Here is a 23,150-nt window from a genome sequence, read left to right as displayed (position 1 = left end):
CGTGCTACGAGCATTCTGACAGTTAGTGTGACTCGGGGGTGTTGACTCATTTAAACTAACATATTCATCCTGCTGTAACCAGGTTTCTGTTAGGCAGAATAAATCAATATGTTGATCAATTATTATATCATTTACCAACAGGGACTTAGAAGAGAGAGACCTAATGTTTAATAGACCACATTTAACTGTTTAAATTTAACATTTAACACTAGTGGGTGTAACTCTTATTTGGCCATTACTAATTAACAATGGACTTGATCTGATTGGTTAATAATTCGCAGGTAAGTACATGCGCCGTATCCACTGACACTGGTGTCTGCGAAGTGATGAAGCTCGTAGCGTTTGACTGGTCCAAAATCTCTAGGAACGAAACATCTTTGAATCCGTAAGTCAGCTAAACTTGGAAGATCCTTGATCCAGGACTCCCACTGGGGTTTTAAGTGCTCTGGAAGCTCTTGATCCCAATCAAGTTTATCTCTGCGTATCTCTGCCTAGAAGGTCAAATGGTGCAATAAAGTCAAGGGGATTGTAAATAGAGGCTACGGTGGAAAGTGTCTGATGTGATGCACCATTCTACTCCAAGAACTCTTTCAAAGTGTGGTAAACTTAGAGAAATGTCAAGGTCTTTAACTGCAGCACATTCTTCCCCTGGAATAGTGGACATAACACTTTCACTAATAGACACAAACTTGTGGAGTCTTAACTTTCCTGTGGAACATAGCTCTCTTGAGTCTTTGATAAGCTGAATGGCTTCACTTTCTGTAGAGACGCTTGCCAAGCCATCATCAAAAGTTTCTTTGTATGAAGCGTATGGCATTTTGTTGAAACTGACTTTGACCTTGGGCTGCCAGGTGTTTCAGGCCAAAGTTGGAGAAGATGCAGCTCCAAAAAGATAGACTTTCTTTTCTTTTCCAAAATTCCCTTCTCCCACCAAAGAAACCTTAATCCTGATCTTCCCTTGTGACGTGGAATTGGTGAAACATTCGCTCTATGTCACACGTGAATGCGACAGAACTTTTGCGAACGCGACAAAACACCTACCAACGTATTTGTCAGATCAGGGCCGTTAACAGATGATCGTTGACAGAGGAGTCTTGGTATTTGGCAGAGGCATCAAATACTACTCTAATCTTTCCTGGTTTGTGCGGGTGATAGACCCCATGGTGTGGGATATACCACACAGGACTATTGTCTAATTCTCCCTCAGGGACCTTTTCTGTATCACCTCTTGAGATTACCAGTAGAGCCCAACCACCTCTACTGGTGGTTGGCTCTCACTGCGGTATTGTATCACTTCCTGTTCCGGAGCACAGCGATGTTTTTCTGTATCTGTTAGCTGTTTAATCTGTGTAGTTAGATTGATCTAGTTAACTAGATAATGATTTGTTTCACAGTGTAATCTTCACGTGCCTTAACTAAAGCACTCCCTCTGCTGAATCACCTCTAAATTATTTACACATTATTCACTTTGTGTGTTTTTAGGAATCCGCTAGCTTAGCGCAGCTACTAGCTCTTAGCCGGTTTAGCATGGCGGCTTCTCCTGTCTCTCCCGCACTTTTCTGCTCTGGGTGTGAAATGTTTAGTTACGAGGTCTGTCAATAAAGTATAGGTCCTTTTTATTTTTTTCAAAAACTATATGGATTTCATTCATATGTTTTTACGTCAGACATGCTTGAACCCTCGTGCGCATGCGTGAGTTTTTCCACGCCTGTCAGTGACGTCATTCGCCTGTGAGCACTCCTTGTGGGAGGAGTCGTCCAGCCCCTCATCGGAATTCCTTTGTCTGAGAAGTTGCTGAGAGACTGGCGCTTTGTTTGATCAAAATTTTTTCTAAACCTGTGAGGCACATCGAAGTGGACACGGTTCAAAAAATTAAGCTGGTTTTCGGTGAAAATTTTAACGGCTAATGACAGATTTTGAGGTGATACTGTCGCTTTAAGGACTTCCCACGGAGCAAGATGTCGTGCAGCACTCCCAGGCGCCGTCGTCAGCCTGTTTCAAGCTGAAAACCTCCACATTTCAGGCTCTATTGATCCAGGACGTCATGAGAGAACAGAGAAGTTTCAGAAGAAGTCGGTTTCAGCATTTTATCCGGATATTCCACTGTTAAAGGAGATTTTGTTAATGAAAGACGTGCGGACGGGTCCGTGCGTCGGGACGCAGCGTTCCTCCTTTAGCAGTAATGGTACTTGTAATAGGTGTAGCTTATTTGTAGCTTTGGAGGCCAGGCTGGGCGAATTGGAGACTCGGCTCCGCAACTTGGAAAATCCTACAGCTAGCCAGGCCCCTGTAGTCGGTGCAGACCAAGGTAGCTTAGCCGCCGTTAGTTGCCCTCCGGCAGATCCCGAGCAGCCGGCAAAGCAGGCTGACTGGGTGACTGTGAGGAGGAAGCGTAGTTCTAAACAGAAGCCCCATGTACACCGCCAACCTGTTCACATTTCTAACCGTTTTTCCCCACTCGGCGCCACACCCGCCGAGGAACAAACTCTTGTTATTGGCGACTCTGTTTTGAGAAATGTGAAGTTAGCGACACCAGCAACCATAGTCAAATGTCTTCCGGGGGCCAGAGCAGGTGACATTGAAGGAAATTTGAAACTGCTGGCTAAGGCTAAGTGTAAATTTGGTAAGATTGTAATTCACGTCGGCAGTAATGACACCCGGTTACGCCAATCGGAGGTCACTAAAATTAACATTGAATCGGTGTGTAACTTTGCAAAAACAATGTCGGACTCTGTAGTTTTCTCTGGGCCCCTCCCCAATCGGACCGGGAGTGACATGTTTAGCCGCATGTTCTCCTTGAATTGCTGGCTGTCTGAGTGGTGTCCAAAAAATGAGGTGGGCTTCATAGATAATTGGCAAAACTTCTGGGGAAAACCTGGTCTTGTTAGGAGAGACGGCATCCATCCCACTTTGGATGGAGCAGCTCTCATTTCTAGAAATCTGGCCAATTTTCTTAAATCCTCTAAACCGTGACTATCCAGGGTTGGGACCAGGAAGCAGAGTTGTAGTCTTACACACCTCTCTGCAGCTTCTCTCCCCCTGCCATCCCCTCATTACCCCATCCCCGTAGAGACGGTGCCTGCTCCCAGACCACCAATAACCAGCAAAAATCTATTTAAGCATAAAAATTCAAAAAGAAAAAATAATATAGCACCTTCAACTGCACCACAGACTAAAACAGTTAAATGTGGTCTATTAAACATTAGGTCTCTCTCTTCTAAGTCCCTGTTAGTAAATGATATAATAATTGATCAACATATTGATTTATTCTGCCCTACAGAAATCTGGTTACAGCAGGATGAATATGTTAGTTTAAATGAGTCAACACCCCCAAGTCACACTAACTGTCAGAATGCTCGTAGCACGGGCCGAGGAGGAGGATTAGCAGCAATCTTCCATTCCAGCTTATTAATTAATTAAAAACCCAGACAGAGCTTTAATTCATTTGAAAGCTTGACTCTTAGTCTTGTCCATCCAAACTGGAAGTCCCAAAAACCAGTTTTATTTGTTATTATCTATCATCCACCTGGTCGTTACTGTGAGTTTCTCTGTGAATTTTCAGACCTTTTGTCTGACTTAGTGCTTAGCTCAGATAAGATAATTATAGTGGGCGATTTTAACATCCACACAGATGCTGAGAATGACAGCCTCAACACTGCATTTAATCTATTGTTAGACTCGATTGGCTTTGCTCAAAATGTAAATGAGTCCACCCACCACTTTAATCATACCTTAGATCTTGTTCTGACTTATGGTATGGAAATTGAAGACTTAACAGTATTCCTTGAAAACCCCCTTCTGTCTGATCATTTCTTAATAACATTTACATTTACTCTGATGGACTACCCAGCAGTGGGGAATAAGTTTCATTACACTAGAAGTCTTTCAGAAAGTGCTGTAACTAGGTTTAAGGATATGATTCCTTCTTTATGTTCTCCAATGCCATATACCAACACAGGGCAGAGTAGCTACCTAAACTCTGTGAGTGAGATAGATTATCTTGTCAATAGTTTTATATCCTCTTTGAGGACAACTTTGGATGCTGTAGCTCCTCTGAAAAAGAGAGCCTTAAATCAGAAGTGCCTGACTCCGTGGTATAATTCACAAACTCGCAGCTTAAAGCAGATAACACGTAAGTTGGAGAGGAAATGGCGTCTCACTAATTTAGAAGATCTTCACTTAGCCTGGAAAAAGAGTCTGTTGCTCTATAAAAAAAGCCCTCCGCCCTGTAAATGGGGAATCTTCTTCACAGACTAAGGTTAATTATGGAGTTCCACAAGGTTCTGTGCTAGAACCAATTTTATTCACTTTATTCATGCTTCCCTTAGGCAATATTATTAGAAAGCATTGCTTAAATTTTCATTGTTACGCAGATGATACCCAGCTTTATCTATCCATGAAGCCAGAGGACACACACCAATTAGCTAAACTGCAGGATTGTCTTACAGACATAAAGACATGGATGACCTCTAATTTCCTGCTTTTAAACTCAGATAAAACTGAAGTTATTGTACTTGGCCCCACAAATCTTAGAAACATGGTGTCTAACCAGATCCTTACTCTGGATGGCATTACCCTGACCTCTAGTAATACTGTGAGAAATCTTGGAGTCATTTTTGATCAGGATATGTCATTCAATGCGCATATTAAACAAATATGTAGGACTGCTTTTTTGCATTTGCGCAATATCTCTAAAATTAGAAAGGTCTTGTCTCAGAGTGATGCTGAAAAACTAATTCATGCATTTATTTCCTCTAGGCTGGACTATTGTAATTCATTATTATCAGGTTGTCCTAAAAGTTCCCTGAAAAGCCTTCAGTTAATTCAAAATGCTGCAGCTAGAGTACTGACGGGGACTAGAAGGAGAGAGCATATCTCACCCATATTGGCCTCTCTTCATTGGCTTCCTGTTAATTCTAGAATAGAATTTAAAATTCTTCTTCTTACTTATAAGGTTTTGAATAATCAGGTTCCATCTTATCTTAGGGACCTCATAGTACCATATCACCCCAATAGAGCGCTTCGCTCTCAGACTGCAGACTTACTTGTAGTTCCTAGGGTTTGTAAGAGTAGAATGGGAGGCAGAGCCTTCAGCTTTCAGGCTCCTCTCCTGTGGAACCAGCTCCCAATTCAGATCAGGGAGACAGACACCCTCTCTACTTTTAAGATTAGGCTTAAAACTTTCCTTTTTGCTAAAGCTTATAGTTAGGGCTGGATCGGGTGACCCTGAACCATCCCTTAGTTATGCTGCTATAGACTTAGAATGCTGGGGGGTTCCCATGATGCACTGAGTGTTTCTTTCTCTTTTTGCTCTGTATGCACCACTCTGCATTTAATCATTAGTGATTCATCTCTGCTCCCCTCCACAGCATGTCTTTTTCCTGGTTCTCTCCCTCAGCCCCAACCAGTCCCAGCAGAAGACTGCCCCTCCCTGAGCCTGGTTCTGCTGGAGGTTTCTTCCTTAAAAGGGAGTTTTTCCTTCCCACTGTCGCCAAGTGCTTGCTCACAGGGGGTCGTTTTGACCGTTGGGGTTTTTCTGTTGTGGGCTGGGGTGTTTGGCTGGCTTGGTTTTTGTTTTCTGTTTCTCCCACCAGGTGGTATGCATTCAGGACTGAGTGGCTGAGTATTAGGACCTCACCCTGAACACCTGAGGCTTGTTTTCACGTGCAGGTCATCAGGACTCACAGCTGTGGTGTATTTTGTCTTGATCAGAGATTGCTGCATTTAAACCTTGAATGCACAGTGTGTGATTGCCAGAGACTCGACCTTGTGAGCAGACGTGTGAGATCGACGTCAGGAGAACAATCTCACCATCACGGACGCAGAGACCGCTCCAGGTTTGACGCCACAGTCTGTGAAGGAGGATTGGGTGAGGTCTCACGCTCTTCAGCACACTTCCTGAGGTAATTTGGTTTTGGTGACTTTTATGAAGTAATGACAGTGGATTTGGTGTCCCTCACACCTTGTGTTAGTGAGCTGTCACGTTATGCTAATTGTCTAATAAGCTTCTGCTGCAGTGGAGATTTGAACTGAGTTGTTCCGTGCCTGCAGGGTAAGAAGCTGATGTATAGATTTAAGCCAGGAAGTGTTTGCTGATTGCGTGCACCTTTGAGTTGTGTCTCTCTGTGTGGAGTTGGACTCACCTCATGTTTTCTTTCTTCACAGACTTGGTTTGTCGCGGCCACCTGGGGGGTGTCGGCGGGGTCCCTGGGTCCGAACTGCTGTGGCTCCGGACCGTTTGCGCTGTTGAGAGCGCGCCGTGTTTCCACCTCACCAGACCGAGGACTTTTTAGTTGTTTAGCACTGCACACACTGTTATGTTTATTAAATTCTGTTATCTTTTGAACCGTGCTCTGCTTATTTTATGCTGGGTCCTTTCAAACGCTGGGTCGGTGCTCCGACCGCGTCCGAAACATAACATTTTCTGTAATTATTGTATGGCTTTGCCTTACAATATAAAGCGCCTTGGGGCAACTGTTTGTTGTGATTTGGCGCTATATAAATGAAATTGATTTGATTTGATTTATGTCATCCATAAAGTTTGTGTAATCACTGTAGTATGTTTTGTCTTTCTTTAGTCTCTTTTCCAGACACTGAAGGTGATGCATTGCACAGATTTTATTGTCTGGTAACTTGGGTTTTTCATCACAAAATGATAATGGCATCTCATAGACATTTGTGGTTTCGTTTGATGTTCTCTTTGAGATTTGTGACGAACTTCAAATCTTCTTGTGATACAGGATTACCATCAATGGCCTTTCCAGAGAAATCTGCTTTGAGCGCTTTGACATTATCTTAAGGAGTGATGTCTCTTACTTTTGCTCTGTTTACATAGTGAACGTTGTTCTGAAGCTTCACAGAAGGCTTGAGCTCAGGAATGGCTTCCTTGACAATAATATGATGATTGATTCCAATTGCATCTCCATAGTTGAGATAGGGATTACTTTGTCAAATGATGCTCCAACAAAGATCTGTGTGCTGAGCATATGACTCATCTTCTTTGCCTGACACAATCTTTCAAGGAAAAAGAGCTTGTGAGCCAATCAACAATCCTTCACAATCTTGAAAAGGTGTGATTTTTGGTTGTAAGTGTTCCAAATGTGACCAAGCTTTAGCTGTTTCATTAGTTGGAATGTGAGCTTTGTTGGCCAGAATAAACTCTCATATCTACAGTAGTGTTCAGAATAATAGTAGTGCTACGTGACTAAAACGATTAATCCAGGTTTTGAGTATATTTCTTATTGTTACATGGGAAACAAGGTACCAGTAGATTCAGTAGATTCTCACAAATCCAACAAGACCAAGCATTCATGATATGCACACTCTTAAGGCTATGAAATTGGGCTATTAGTAAAAAAAAAAGTACAAAAGGGGGTGTTCACAATAATAGTAGTGTGACATTCAGTCAGTGAGTTTGTCAGTTTTGTGGAACAAACAGGTGTGAATCAGGTGTCCCCTATTTAAGGATGAAGCCAGCACCTGTTGAACATGCTTTTCTCTTTGAAAGCCTGAGGAAAATGGGACGTTCAAGACATTGTTCAGAAGAACAGCGTAGTTTGATTAAAAAGTTGATTGGAGAGGGGAAAACTTATACGCAGGTGCAAAAAATTATAGGCTGTTCATCTTCAATGATCTCCAATGCTTTAAAATGGACAAAAAAAACCCCAAAAAAACAGAGACACGTGGAAGAAAACGGAAAACAACCATCAAAATGGATAGAAGAATAACCAGAATGGCAAAGGCTCACCCATTGATCAGCTCCAGGATGATCAAAGACAGTCTGGAGTTACCTGTAAGTGATGTGACAGAAGACACCTGTGTGAAGCTAATTTATTTGCAAGAATCCCCCGCAAAGTCCCTCTGTTAAATAAAAGACATGTGCAGAAGAGGCTACAATTTGCCAAAGAACACATCAACTGGCCTAAAGAGAAATGGAGGAATATTTTGTGGACTGATGAGAGTAAAACTGTTCTTTTTGCGTCCAAGGGCCGCAGACAGTTTGTGAGACAACCCCCAAAGAGTAAAACTGTTCTTTTTGGGTCCAAGGGCCGCAGACAGTTTGTGAGACAACCCCCAAATAGTAAAACTGTTCTTTTTGGGTCCAAGGGCCGCAGACAGTTTGTGAGACGACCCCCAAACTCTGAATTCAAGCCACAGTTCACAGTGAAGACAGTGAAGCATGGTGGTGCAAGCATCATGATATGGGCATGCTTCTCCTACTATGGTGTTGGGCCTATATATCACATACCAGGTATCATGGATCAGTTTGGATATGTCAAAATACTTGAAGAGGTCATGTTGCCTTATGCTGAAGAGGACATGCCCTTGAAATGGGTGTTTCAACAAGACAATGACCCCAAGCACACTAGTAAACCAGCAAAATCTTGGTTCCAAAAATTAATGCTTTACAGATGTGAAGAAATCATGAAAAACTGGTTATACAACTAAATACTAGTTTAGTGATTCACAGGATTGCTAAAAAAAAAACTGTTTGAACATAATAGTTTTGAGTTTGTAGCGTCAACAGCAGATGCTACTATTATTGTGAACACCCCCTTTTCTACTTTTTTTTTTTACTAATAGCCCAATTTCATAGCCTTAAGAGTGTGCATATCATGAATGCTTGGTCTTGTTGGATTTGTGAGAATCTACTGAATCTACTGGTACCTTGTTTCCCATGTAACAATAAGAAATATACTCAAAACCTGGATTAATCTTTTTAGTCACAGAGCACTACTATTATTCTGAACACTACTGTATGTAGGACGTAAAGTGATTCTTTTACTTGAGTTAAAGCCACGAACTTTATCTTGAAGTCTGCAAAACTGTAGATCGTTCTAGCTTGACAGGTTCTTGGTTTGTCTCTAGCAATTCTGCACCTTCACTGAGGACAAAGGCAGTATCACTTTGCGAGTCCAGTAAGGCATATACAAGGACCTCTTTGGACTTTGCTGAAGATGAAAGCCACACAGGGATGATTGCAGATGTTTGTGTATTTTCTTGACTTACAACTCTATTTGTCATAACTGAGGTTATAACTTGTTCTTGAGTTTCATTGTTTTGACTTGATCTTTTGTTACTTAAATTTGGCTTATCTGGCGGTTGTCTTTGTTCTTTATCTTTCACTCTATCTTCATAAATAGTGCAGCAGATAAGTGAAACAATCATGCAAATGGTGATAAAAACATCAAATTCGGCAGAAATAGTCCTTAGACACGCCTCTTTTGAAAAAAACGATTGGCCACTTGACTTTTCAGTCGGTGGTCAGGTAGGGGTCAGTTGAAGAATTACACAGAGGTCAAAATTAAAAGATGCTCCAATCATATTGAAAAATATTCCACATTATTTGCCTGATCATAAAGATCCCAAAAAGATCTAGTTTGGACTATCTGTGACTGGACTCTATGGAGTTACAGGATAACTGTAACTCCATAACTCTTGCTTGCCTCTACTGGTGGTTGGCTCTCACTGCGGTATTGTATCACTTCCTGTTCCGGAGCACAGCGGTGTTTTTCTGTATCTGTTAGCTGTTTAATCTGCGCAGTTAGATTGATCTAGTTATCTAGATTACGATTTGTTTCCCAGTGTAATCTTTACGTGCCTTAACTAAAGCACTCCTTCTGCTGAATCACCTCTAAATTATTTACACATTATTCACTTTGCGTGTTTTTAGGAATCCGCTAGCTTAGCGTAGCTACTAGCTCTTAGCCGATTTAGCATGGCGGCTTCTCCTGTCTCTCCCGCACTTTTCTGCTCTGGGTGTGAAATGTTTAGTTATTCCTCGGCCTCCTTTAGCAGTAACGGTACTTGTAATAAGTGTAGCTTATTTGTAGCTTTGGAGGCCAGGCTGGGCGAATTGGAGACACGGCTCCGCACCGTGGAAAATTCTACAGCTAGCCAGGCCCCTGTAGTCGGTGCGGACCAAGGTAGCTTAGCCGCCGTTAGTTACCCCCTGGCAGATCCCAAGCAGCCGGGAAAGCAGGCTGACTGGGTGACTGTGAGGAGGAAGCATAGCCCTAAACAGAAGCCCTGTGTACACCGCCAACCCGTTCACATCTCTAACCATTTTTCCCCACTCGACGACACACCCGCCGAGGAACAAACTCTGGTTATTGGCGACTCTGTTTTGCGAAATGTGAAGTTAGCGACACCAGCAACCATAGTCAATTGTCTTCCGGGGGCCAGAGCAGGCGACATTGAAGGAAATTTGAAACTGCTGGCTAAGGCTAAGCGTAAATTTGGTAAGATTGTAATTCACGTCGGCAGTAATGACACCTGGTTACGCCAATCGGAGGTCACTAAAATTAACATTAAATCGGTGTGTAACTTTGCAAAAACAATGTCGGACTCTGTAGTTTTCTCTGGGCCCCTCCCCAATCAGACCGGGAGTGACATGTTTAGCCGCATGTTCTCCTTGAATTGCTGGCTGTCTGAGTGGTGTCCAAAAAATGAGGTGGGCTTCATAGATAATTGGCAAAGCTTCTGGGGAAAACCTGGTCTTGTTAGGAGAGACGGCATCCATCCCACTTTGGATGGAGCAGCTCTCATTTCTAGAAATCTGGCCAATTTTCTTAAATCCTCCAAACCGTGACTATCCAGGGTTGGGACCAGGAAGCAGAGTTGTAGAGTTGTAGTCTTACACACCTCTCTGCAGCTTCTCTCCCCCTGCCATCCCCTCATTACCCCATCCCCGTAGAGACGGTGCCTGCTCCCAGACCACCAATAACCAGCAAAAATCTGTTTAAGCATAAAAATTCAAAAAGAAAAAATAATATAGCACCTTCAACTGCACCACAGACTAAAACAGTTAAATGTGGTCTATTAAACATTAGGTCTCTCTCTTCTAAGTCCCTGTTAGTAAGTGATATAATAATTGATCAACATATTGATTTATTCTGCCTTACAGAAACCTGGTTACAGCAGGATGAATATGTTAGTTTAAATGAGTCAACACCCCCGAGTCACACTAACTGTCAGAATGCTCGTAGCACGGGCCGAGGAGGAGGATTAGCAGCAATCTTCCATTCCAGCTTATTAATTAATCAAAAACCCAGACAGAGCTTTAATTCATTTGAAAGCTTGACTCTTAGTCTTGTCCATCCAAATTGGAAGTCCCAAAAACCAGTTTTATTTGTTATTATCTATCGTCCACCTGGTCGTTACTGTGAGTTTCTCTGTGAATTTTCAGACCTTTTGTCTGACTTAGTGCTTAGCTCAGATAAGATAATTATAGTGGGCGATTTTAACATCCACACAGATGCTGAGAATGACAGCCTCAACACTGCATTTAATCTATTATTAGACTCTATTGGCTTTGCTCAAAAAGTAAATGAGTCCACCCAACACTTTAGTCATATCTTAGATCTTGTTCTGACTTATGGTATGGAAATAGAAGACTTAACAGTATTCCCTGAAAACTCCCTTCTGTCTGATCATTTCTTAATAACATTTACATTTACTCTGATGGACTACCCAGCAGTGGGGAATAAGTTTCATTACACTAGAAGTCTTTCAGAAAGCGCTGTAACTAGGTTTAAGGATATGATTCCTTCTTTATGTTCTCTAATGCCATATACCAACACAGAGCAGAGTAGCTACCTAAACTCTATAAGTGAGATAGAGTATCTTGTCAATAGTTTTACATCCTCATTGAAGACAACTTTGGATGCTGTAGCTCCTCTGAAAAAGAGAGCTTTAAATCAGAAGTGCCTGACTCCGTGGTATAACTCACAAACTCGTAGCTTAAAGCAGATAACCCGTAAGTTGGAGAGGAAATGGCGTCTCACTAATTTAGAAGATCTTCACTTAGCCTGGAAAAAGAGTCTGTTGCTCTATAAAAAAGCCCTCCGTAAAGCTAGGACATCTTTCTACTCATCACTAATTGAAGAAAATAAGAACAACCCCAGGTTTCTTTTCAGCACTGTACCCAGGCTGACAAAGAGTCAGAGCTCTATTGAGCTGAGTATTCCATTAACTTTAACTAGTAATGACTTCATGACTTTCTTTGCTAACAAAATTTTAACTATTAGAGAAAAAATTACTCATAACCATCCCAAAGACGTATCGTTATCTTTGGCTGCTTTCAGTGATGCCGGTATTTGGTTAGACTCTTTCTCTCCGATTGTTCTGTCTGAGTTATTTTCATTAGTTACTTCATCCAAACCATCAACATGTTTATTAGACCCCATTCCTACCAGGCTGCTCAAGGAAGCCCTACCATTATTTAATGCTTCAATCTTAAATATGATCAATCTATCTTTGTTAGTTGGCTATGTACCACAGGCTTTTAAGGTGGCAGTAATTAAACCATTACTTAAAAAGCCATCACTTGACCCAGCTATCTTAGCTAATTATAGGCCAATCTCCAACCTTCCTTTTCTCTCAAAAATTCTTGAAAGGGTAGTTGTAAAACAGCTAAGTGATCATCTGCAGAGGAATGGTCTATTTGAAGAGTTTCAGTCAGGTTTTAGAATTCATCATAGTACAGAAACAGCATTAGTGAAGGTTACAAATGATCTTCTTATGGCCTCGGACAGTGGACTCATCTCTGTGCTTGTTCTGTTAGACCTCAGTGCTGCTTTTGATACTGTTGACCATAAATTTTATTACAGAGATTAGAGCATGCCATAGGTATTAAAGGCACTGCGCTGCGGTGGTTTGAATCATATTTGTCTAATAGATTACAATTTGTTCATGTAAATGGGGAATCTTCTTCACAGACTAAAGTTAATTATGGAGTTCCACAAGGTTCTGTGCTAGGACCAATTTTATTCACTTTATACATGCTTCCCTTAGGCAGTATTATTAGATGGTATTGCTTAAATTTTCATTGTTACGCAGATGATACCCAGCTTTATCTATCCATGAAGCCAGAGGTCACACACCAATTAGCTAAACTGCAGGATTGTCTTACAGACATAAAGACATGGATGACCTCTAATTTCCTGCTTTTAAACTCAGATAAAACTGAAGTTATTGTACTTGGCCCCACAAATCTTAGAAACATGGTGTTTAACCAGATCCTTACTCTGGATGGCATTACCCTGACCTTTAGTAATACTGTGAGAAATCTTGGAGTCATTTTTGATCAGGATATGTCATTCAAAGCGCATATTAAACAAATATGTAGGACTGCTTTTTTGCATTTACGCAATATCTCTAAAATCAGAAAGGTCTTGTCTCAGAGTGATGCTGAAAAACTAATTCATGCATTTATTTCCTCTAGGCTGGACTATTGTAATTCATTATTATCAGGTTGTCCTAAAAGTTCCCTAAAAAGCCTTCAGTTAATTCAAAATGCTGCAGCTAGAGTACTGACGGGGACTAGAAGGAGAGAGCATATCTCACCCATATTGGCCTCTCTTCATTGGCTTCCTGTTAATTCTAGAATAGAATTTAAAATTCTTCTTCTTACTTATAAGGTTTTGAATAATCAGGTCCCATCTTATCTTAGGGACCTCGTAGTACCATATCACCCCAATAGAGCGCTTCGCTCTCAGACTGCAGGCTTACTTGTAGTTCCTAGGGTTTGTAAGAGTAGAATGGGAGGCAGAGCCTTCAGCTTTCAGGCTCCTCTCCTGTGGAACCAGCTCCCAATTCAGATCAGGGAGACAGACACCCTCTCTACTTTTAAGATTAGGCTTAAAACTTTCCTTTTTGCTAAAGCTTATAGTTAGGGCTGGATCAGGTGACCCTGAACCATCCCTTAGTTATGCTGCTATAGACGTAGACTGCTGGGGGGTTCCCATGATGCACTGTTTCTTTCTCTTTTTGCTCTGTATGCACCACTCTGCATTTAATCATTAGTGATCGATCTCTGCTCCCCTCCACAGCATGTCTTTTTCCTGGTTCTCTCCCTCAGCCCCAACCAGTCCTAGCAGAAGACTGCCCCTCCCTGAGCCTGGTTCTGCTGGAGGTTTCTTCCTGTTAAAAGGGAGTTTTTCCTTCCCACTGTAGCCAAGTGCTTGCTCACAGGGGGTCGTTTTGACCGTTGGGGTTTTACATAATTATTGTATGGCCTTGCCTTACAATATAAAGCGCCTTGGGGCAACTGTTTGTTGTGATTTGGCGCTATATAAATAAAATTGATTGATTGAAAAATAGCAAGAATGGTGACAAAGGTCAGTGTCATTTTGTACAGGGGTCAAAAGTTAAAGTTGCTTCAATTTTGGTAAAAAGTGATGCAAATTATTGGTTGAGCTAATAGGATCAATAAATGGAATAGTGTTGACAGTGTTGAATGCTTGGTCTCCAAAGTAAAGGTCAAACAAGGTCTACGTCTGTTGGATTCTATGATATGTGACATATGTTACCCCGTAACGTGATATGTAAGGATGATACATGGTCCAAACTATTCCTTTTTAAAACCGTGTTAACTCACCTAATAATTTGCATCACTTTTTACCAAAATTGGAGCAACTTTAACTTTTGACCCCTGTACAAAATGACACTGACCTTTGTCACCATTCTTGCTATTTTTATCCTGTAACTCCATAGAATTCATTCACAGATAGTCCAAACTAGACCTTTTTGAAATCTTTATGATCAGGCAAATAATGTGGAATATTTTTCAATATGAGTGGAGCATCTTTTAATTTTGACCTCTGTGTAATTCTTCAATTGACCCCTACCTGACCACCGACTGAAAAGTCAAGTGGCCAATCATTTTTTTTCAAAAGAGGATTGACTGAGGAGTATTTCTGCCGAATTTGATGCTTTTATCACCATTTGCAGGATTCCCCGCTAAATATTCTCTTATCCACAGCACTAAAAGACAGGTAGGATGCCTTTTACTGCACTTTTCACAAACATTGCGGTTGGCACAGTTCTTTGAATGGTGACCTGATTTGAGACAACCGATACATAGCTTTTTTGACTGAATGAACTTGACTCTGTCTGCCATAGCTTTTTCCAGAAAACTTCTGTATTTGTGTAGACTGTGATTGGGTTTCTTACAGAATATACATATCAGTTGTGTCTTTTCTTGTGACTGAAGCAGCAGGACCTTCGTGGCCGGGGCGACGGTGGGGGATCGAATCCACGCGGCTCGCAACCAAAGGCCGTTCCTCTACCAGGTCAGCCAAAGGGGAACTCCCCGTTAGCCAAGCTAGTGGGAACATCTTTTCAATTGGGACCCGGGACTTTCATCCCGCTACATGACGTTGTCGTCAGTGTTGTAGCTCCAATTTGTCTCTGTCTTGTGGGTTTTGGCTTTTCTGCTTTGTCAGATTCATCTTGCTTTAATGACTGCAGCGACGTAACAGGGTGACACGCAATCTTAGCTTCTCTTCTTAGAAACGCAACAAATTGGCTGAAGGTGGGAAACTTATTTGTTTGTACTTCAATTACAATGACCTTGCGGTTCCAGCTAGCAGGGAGCCAGTATGGTAGCTTAGAAAGAATCTTTCTGTTCTCAATGCAGTTGTTAAGAATTTCCAATGACTTGAGGTGAACCATTGCCGCTTCACAACTATGCAAGAAATCTGCAAAGTCTCTTAGCTCAAAACTGTCCTTTGAGGTATTTTCGGGCCATGCTTGTAGCTTATCTCTAGAAGCTTTTGCAATTGTGAGTGGGTTTCTGTATCTTTCATCTAGAATCTTCCATGCGGCGGTGTATGCAGATTCTGTTCCAAGTAGAAAGTATCCTTCAAGTGCACTCTTAGCTTGTCCACCAACATATCTCTGAAGGTAGAATTTATCCTTGTCTGGGATGTTCTTTTGGTCAATCAGTGATTGAAATGAAAGTTTTCAGACACTGTATCTTAAGAAATCCCCATTAAACACTGCAGGTTCAGGAACAGGGATATGACTAGTGCAATTGCTAGCACTTTAACAAGATCTGATGTAGCATCACTTGGAGGGGTGGCTGCAGCTTGGGGTATACTTGTTCAAGCAGCGATGGGAAGCTTACATACTATCGTCTTTAACTTCTGTGTTGATCTTTGTTATGTCAGCGTTGTGCTCCTCCATTACACTCGTTTGGTCATACACCTGCATTCTTGTTTGTGCTGCCTTGAGCTCTTTGACCTTATCTAGGTGCTGTATGTTCCTTTTCATTTCATCAAGAGTTCTTTGCAGAGCTATTTACTTTGCTTCATCCGCTTCTCTTTGCATTCTCTGTTCTCTGCCTCTCTTTCTAAGTGCATTTGTTTGACTAATGCTTCTCGCTCTGCAGCCCTTTTCCTGACTTCAGCTTCAAGTATAGCAATTTCTTGCTGTTCCTTTTCTTGTTCTTGTAATACTTTGAGAACAGCTTGACTTGCAGCTGCTTCTGCTGCAGCTTCTTGATGTTTTACCGAGGATCTTTTTGAATGGTCAGATGTGTTCATAGTGGTGTTAAAGGCACTTGACTTACTGCTTGTTGTCTGAAAGAGGGAGCCTACATGTGGCCAATCTTGTTCCTCTTCCTCTTTTCCATCTAATTGATCAGTCACTCTATTCACAATGAAGTTGGAGATCTCCACACATAGATCTACTCTGCAACGTGGTGCTTGATCTGGTGGGGTTAGCTTCCGCAACTCTTCAAAAACATTGGTGACATCTGAAAAAAGACCTGTAACATCACCAATAATATCTTTAAGTAGATCTTCACTTAAGGAGTCTGATTGAGCAAATAGCCACTTGGATGATGTAGCACGTGTTCTCCACCCTTCGTAATTATAGTTAAATCTTTGCTGGAGTGCTTTAATCCTTTCATCCTGCATTTCTCTACCTTTCTCTGCGAGTGTTTTTGCTCTCTAACTTCTTTGTTGCACCGTTCTTGTTTCTCACTTCTTCAGACTGCATCTGGAGGTCTGCACTAACCTCAGTTTCATCTAGAAAGTCACTTGGCTCAGTTATGTTAATGTTTTGTCACTTAACTTGTCACTAAGTAGTGAACACGTCTTGTGTAAACTGAAAATGTATGTAAAACTGTAAGTAAGCTGCTTGAAAAAATAAACTTTGTGTAATCAAAGGCATAATAAAATCATAATGTACCTTGTTACCTTAATAAAGTATGAATGTAACTTAAAGAGCTCTTACATCAACTTAAAGGTTCCCAACATGTTTTCAGAAATATTAATCATCCACGTTATAAAAAGTTCAAATAAAATACAGCATTCAGTTGACTGTTACCAATGTCCCAATATGAAATGAAAATAATATTGGTTCTTAAACTTGTGTGCCTTTAAACTTGTAAACTTGAGGTAGCTGTCACTTATAAACAGAGAACCTGGGGTGGTCAAGGACGTTGATTAGTTAAAGCTTTAAACTTGCCCGTTTTACTTAGACGAACTCTTGACTTGTGAGTTTCTAAGCTTCTTATGGCCTTATCTTAAAATGTTGCTCCTCAAACTGCATGCTTTTGGTCCCGTCCACTCCTGGCTCAACTGTCCCTTCACAGCTGTGCTCCGTGCACCTGCTGATCACGCTCTGAATACGCTCTGACAAGCCCGCTGCTCCTTGGATTACGCCGTCTCGCCATGTGCTCTCCACTCGCGCAGATCAATGAGTTTTCACTATAATTCCTCCAGGTACCATCAGACACAAGCGGCTTTCCCAACTGATGAATTTATTGACTCCATCTAGGTATAACTGACTCATAAATACACTGTGAAAACTAAAACAGAGACAGGACAATAATTAGCTTAAAGAAATGTAAAGAAACTTGGCAAATAAAACTACTTCTACAGAATAAAACAGACAAACAATACCTCATTGGCTGAGTACCGAAAAAGGAATTAGCTTCAGGTTTCTTTTCCCTTCTGGTTTACTTATTTCTTCCTAAACTTTAACTTAGTGTGCATGTGTATCCCTTCATCATGCTACTGTCTCTCTCCAGAGGTCGCTTCTTCTAAAGTAGTTAACCTGCATACAAAGGCCTACTTTTGTGCCATAACCAAAACAACAGCAAACATATAAACAGGTACAAATGAATGTGGCAGTTACATCTGGGGAGCATATATGCATGGCTAAAAATCTTCAGTTTATGGGGGGGGCTTCGCTCCCCAGACTCCCCAACTGCACCCCTCTTAAAACCCTGCCACTTTAAGCATTTTTTGTCATTGATGTACAGTCATATTCTTTAGCTACTTCACAGTGGGGCTGCACAATATGGTCAGATTAGCTGAACTTTCAGGTCTTCCTTTTAAGAAAAACCTCTTCTACGCCACTCCATCAGAAAACTGTATTTTATATTTTTAATTAAATTTATATCAAGTAGCAGAGATTCGCTATCAGTTTGAGTTTAAGGAAAATCATTTTAGAGATTAGAAAATGGCCATTTACTCACCAATATAACTAGGAGATGTGTTCAAATTCAAAACTGGCTCAAACATTTTTCTTCTTCTACTAAGGTTGATTAGAACTTGTTGTGGAACACAGCACCAACTACTGTACAGAAGGGACCTAGCAGTCAATGTGTCACCGATTTCAAAATGGCTCTTTCAACCAGACGTGTGATGCCGTGACATGTCAATCATCCAGGTGGCACCTGGGTCCAGGGCAAACCAGCTACACTGTTAGGTTCTTTTATCACGGTGAGATGTCCAAAAAGAATTGGACAGGAACTGGACTTCAAAGTTTAGATGCTGTATTGTAAAGAGTTGTTACACTTATACAGCATTATCTCAGGGCTGGGATCTTGAACCACTCGCATGCAAACACCTGGAACAAAGAACCCAGACTTTTCTCCTTCACTACCTTTTGTTCCTTCAGCCTAAGCCACACCCATATGGGTGGTCCTTAACCCAGCTTGAATCAGCATCAATATGAGATGGCTGCAAAGTGTTGTGAAAATATGCAGCCGTCTGTTTGCGGTGCGTTCACGGTTGTTATGTAAAAATCTTATAGTGTGTGTTTATGTGTCATGCAATAAAACAGATTGTTCCATCATGCTGATTGGTTTTATCAATTAAACATCTATAAAAAGATCAGATGGTAGTTGTAAAAAGATCAGATAGTTTTACCAAATACAAGGACATTTTGGATGTGCGTCAGCCATTTTGTGTTATGCATCATGGAACACTTTTCCAATACTCGCGCCAGGAAGCGTTCAACATTTAACATTTCCTGTTTCACTCTGGACTCAAAATTTAGCACTTCCTGTTTCAGTCAACTTCCCACTGAATTCCAGTGAGATCCCACGAGCGCTCGTTTATTGTCAAACCAGGAAGTGTTCAACATTTGACTTTTTTATTTTTGAACGAACACAGAAACCTTACAGAGGATTAAAGTGTAGGTGACACCAATTAATGTGCACAAATAATCACTAAAAATTATGAAATGTTGATATTTTAAAAATTCCTAAACAATAAAAGTTGATAAGTGCACAGGTGAAGGATAAACAGCTGTCTGAAGCCTGCGCTCTATTTCAGCCCTCAGCCGCGGCCATATTGTTGCTACGTCATAACTGGAACGGCACCTGCTGATTCAAGTCCAAATCAATTAGAAACACGGCGGAAGTTGAGCTGTTTACGGACAAAGTTTTTTTTCTAGTGTGGAGCTTTTTTTTTTTTTTTAAGTCCAGTCTGAATGTGTGTCTGAATAAGCTGTGGGATTCACAGCTTTATGGGTTTGAGCCTTATTCAGACCACAATAAGGGAGACGAAAACCTTCACTCCGACAACAGTGATGATATTGGCAGAGTTCAGAAGACAGAATGGTGATCATAAAATAAATAAATAATGCAGGCGATTTCAACAGGAGATGATACTTTTTACCAGCTCTTTGGTCCAATCAACTGATTAAAAAAAAAGTTTTGGTGATGGTGTGGATTTGTTTTTATTTATCATTACATTCAAATATGAAAAATGTCATGAGGGACTGAAAATATCAGCTATTTTTTAAAATAAAAATTGTTTCCTTCTTGAATAGCGCAACATGTTATTAAATATTAAAACATTCACACAAGGAGAAAATAATATAGTCTTACCTGTCCGTTTCAGTGAGATCACATCTTCATTTTGATGAAATCATGTGAAAATAATTTAATTCATTGTAATAATTTAATCCGCAGCCGGCGCAGTCCGCTGCAGGTGTAATCTGTTCATTGCATCTGCAGCTGATGGTTCGAGTCTCGCTGTGAATGGATCAACTTGTTCTACAGCGGGCCGCTTTGCGCTTCAAGCTAAAAGACTCGCAGTTCCTCATTTGCTCCTAACATTTCAGTCTGGAAGCGATGAAATTCCCATGATCCAAAAACAATAAAATAAAGTCAATATAAGCGTTTCCACCTGCCAATCAAAAAAGATTCTGCCGGCGAGAATAACTGTTCTGAGACCAAAAACACGGTGCAGCTCCGACCCGAAACACGGCGATGTGAGTAGCCTGTAAAAATCCATAAATCTATATACATAGGGCTACATCTGTCTGTCCGGGATAAACTCCCAAACTATAATATGTAGCCCTACAAACTAGATATATTCTGACTCCTCATGACATGGGGAACAAACTGGTACCAATTTTTTAAAAAGTTGAACTGAAAATTACCCCCAAAGAACCCATTTATGTAAGAGCATACGTGTTGTACCCATTTATATATGAGCATACAGCGTTGTACCCATTTATATAAGAGCATACAGCGTTGTACCCATTTATGTAAGACCATACGGCGTGGTACCCATTTATGTAAGACCATACGGCGTTGTACCCATTTATGTAAGACCATACGGCGTTGTACCCATTTATGTAAGACCATACGGCGTTGTACCCATTTATGTAAGAGCATACGGAGTTGTACCCATTTATGTAAGACCATTCAGCGTTGTACCCATTTATGTATTTATGTAAGAGCATACAGCGTTGTACCCATTTATGTATTTATGTAAGAGCATACAGCGTTGTACCCATTTATGTAAGACCATACAGCGTTGTACCCATTTATGTATTTATGTAAGAGCATACAGCGTTGTACCCATTTATGTAAGAGCATACAGTGTTGTACCCATTTATGTAAGAGCATACAGCGTTGTACCCATTTATGTAAGCGCATACAGTGTTGTACCCATTTATGTAAGCGCATACAGTGTTGTACCCATTTATGTAGTGTTGTACCCATTTATGTAAGAGCATACAGCGTTGTACCCATTTATGTAAGAGCATACAGTGTTGTACCCATTTATGTAAGAGCATACAGTGTTGTACCCATTTATGTGAGACCATACAGCGTTGTACCCATTTATGTACAGTGTTGTACCCATTTATGTAAGAGCATACAGTGTTGTACCCATTTATGTAAGAGCATACAGTGTTGTACCCATTTATGTAAGAGCATACAGCGTTGTACCCATTTATGTAAGAGCATACAGTGTTGTACCCATTTATGTAAGAGCATACAGTGTTGTACCCATTTATGTGAGACCATACAGCGTTGTACCCATTTATGTACAGTGTTGTACCCATTTATGTAAGAGCATACAGTGTTGTACCCATTTATGTAAGAGCATACAGCGTTGTACCCATTTATGTAAGAGCATACAGCATTGTACCCATTTATGTAAGAGCATACAGAGTTGTACCCATTTATGTAAGAGCATACAGCGTTGTACCCATTTATGTAAGAGCATACAGCGTTGTACCCATTTATGTAAGCGCATACAGTGTTGTACCCATTTATGTACAGTGTTGTACCCATTTATGTAAGAGCATACAGCGTTGTACCCATTTATGTAAGAGCATACAGTGTTGTACCCATTTATGTACAGTGTTGTACCCATTTATGTAAGAGCATACAGTGTTGTACCCATTTATGTAAGAGCATACAGAGTTGTACCCATTTATGTAAGACCATATGGTGTTGTACCCATTTATGTAAGAGCATGCGGCGTTGTACCCATTTATGTAAGAGCATACAGCGTTGTACCCATTTATGTAAGAGCATACAGCGTTGTACCCATTTCAATCAATCAATCAATCAATTTTTTTTTTATATAGCGCCAGATCACAACAAACAGTTGCCCCAAGGCGCTTTATATTGTAAGGCAAGGCCATACAATAATTATGTAAAACCCCAACGGTCAAAACGACCCCCTGTGAGCAAGCACTTGGCTACAGTGGGAAGGAAAAACTCCCTTTTAACAGGAAGAAACCTCCAGCAGAACCAGGCTCAGGGAGGGGCAGTCTTCTGCTGGGACTGGTTGGGGCTGAGGGAGAGAACCAGGAAAAAGACATGCTGTGGAGGGGAGCAGAGATCAATCACTAATGATTAAATGCAGAGTGGTGCATACAGAGCAAAAAGAGAAAGAAACAGTGCATCATGGGAACCCCCCAGCAGTCTAAGTCTATAGCAGCATAACTAAGGGATGGTTCAGGGTCACCTGATCCAGCCCTAACTATAAGCTTTAGCAAAAAGGAAAGTTTTAAGCCTAATCTTAAAAGTAGAGAGGGTGTCTGTCTCCCTGATCTGAATTGGGAGCTGGTTCCACAGGAGAGGAGCCTGAAAGCTGAAGGCTCTGCCTCCCATTCTACTCTTACAAACCCTAGGAACTACAAGTAAGCCTGCAGTCTGAGAGCGAAGCGCTCTATTGGGGTGATATGGTACTATGAGGTCCCTAAGATAAGATGGGACCTGATTATTCAAAACCTTATAAGTAAGAAGAATTATTTTAAATTCTATTCTAGAATTAACAGGAAGCCAATGAAGAGAGGCCAATATGGGTGAGATATGCTCTCTCCTTCTAGTCCCCGCCAGTACTCTAGCTGCAGCATTTTGAATTAACTGAAGGCTTTTTAGGGAACTTTTAGGACAACCTGATAATAATGAATTACAATAGTCCAGCCTAGAGGAAATAAATGCATGAATTAGTTTTTCAGCATCACTCTGAGACAAGACCTTTCTAATTTTAGAGATATTGCGCAAATGCAAAAAAGCAGTCCTACATATTTGTTTAATATGCGCTTTGAATGACATATCCTGATCAAAAATGACACCAAGAGTTCTCACAGTATTACTAGAGGTCAGGGTAATGCCATCCAGAGTGAGGATCTGGTTAGACACCATGTTTCTAAGATTTGTGGGGCCAAGTACAATCCTGCAGTTTAGCTAATTGGTGTGTGTCCTCTGGCTTCATGGATAGATAAAGCTGGGTATCATCTGCGTAACAATGAAAATTTAAGCAATACCGTCTAATAATACTGCCTAAGGGAAGCATGTATAAAGTGAATAAAATTGG

At 41.0% G+C, this 23,150-nt stretch overlaps 1 long non-coding RNA gene across 1 annotated transcript; it reads right to left on the bottom strand.

Annotated features, from left to right (window-relative positions):
• Positions 1-1,080: 1,080 nt before the first annotated feature.
• Positions 1,081-16,763, bottom strand: LOC117517877. Its single transcript, XR_004562875.1, has 3 exons — positions 16,621-16,763; positions 9,486-9,488; positions 1,081-1,093 (listed from the first exon to the last, which is right to left on the bottom strand). It is a non-coding gene; the product is annotated as an uncharacterized LOC117517877 (long non-coding RNA).
• Positions 16,764-23,150: the final 6,387 nt, after the last annotated feature.

This window comes from Thalassophryne amazonica, chromosome 9, assembly GCF_902500255.1.
Source record: "Thalassophryne amazonica chromosome 9, fThaAma1.1, whole genome shotgun sequence".
Taxonomy (NCBI): domain Eukaryota; kingdom Metazoa; phylum Chordata; class Actinopteri; order Batrachoidiformes; family Batrachoididae; genus Thalassophryne; species Thalassophryne amazonica.
The sequence above is the reverse complement of the archived record's forward strand: the minus strand, read 5'-3'. Positions and strand labels throughout refer to the sequence as shown.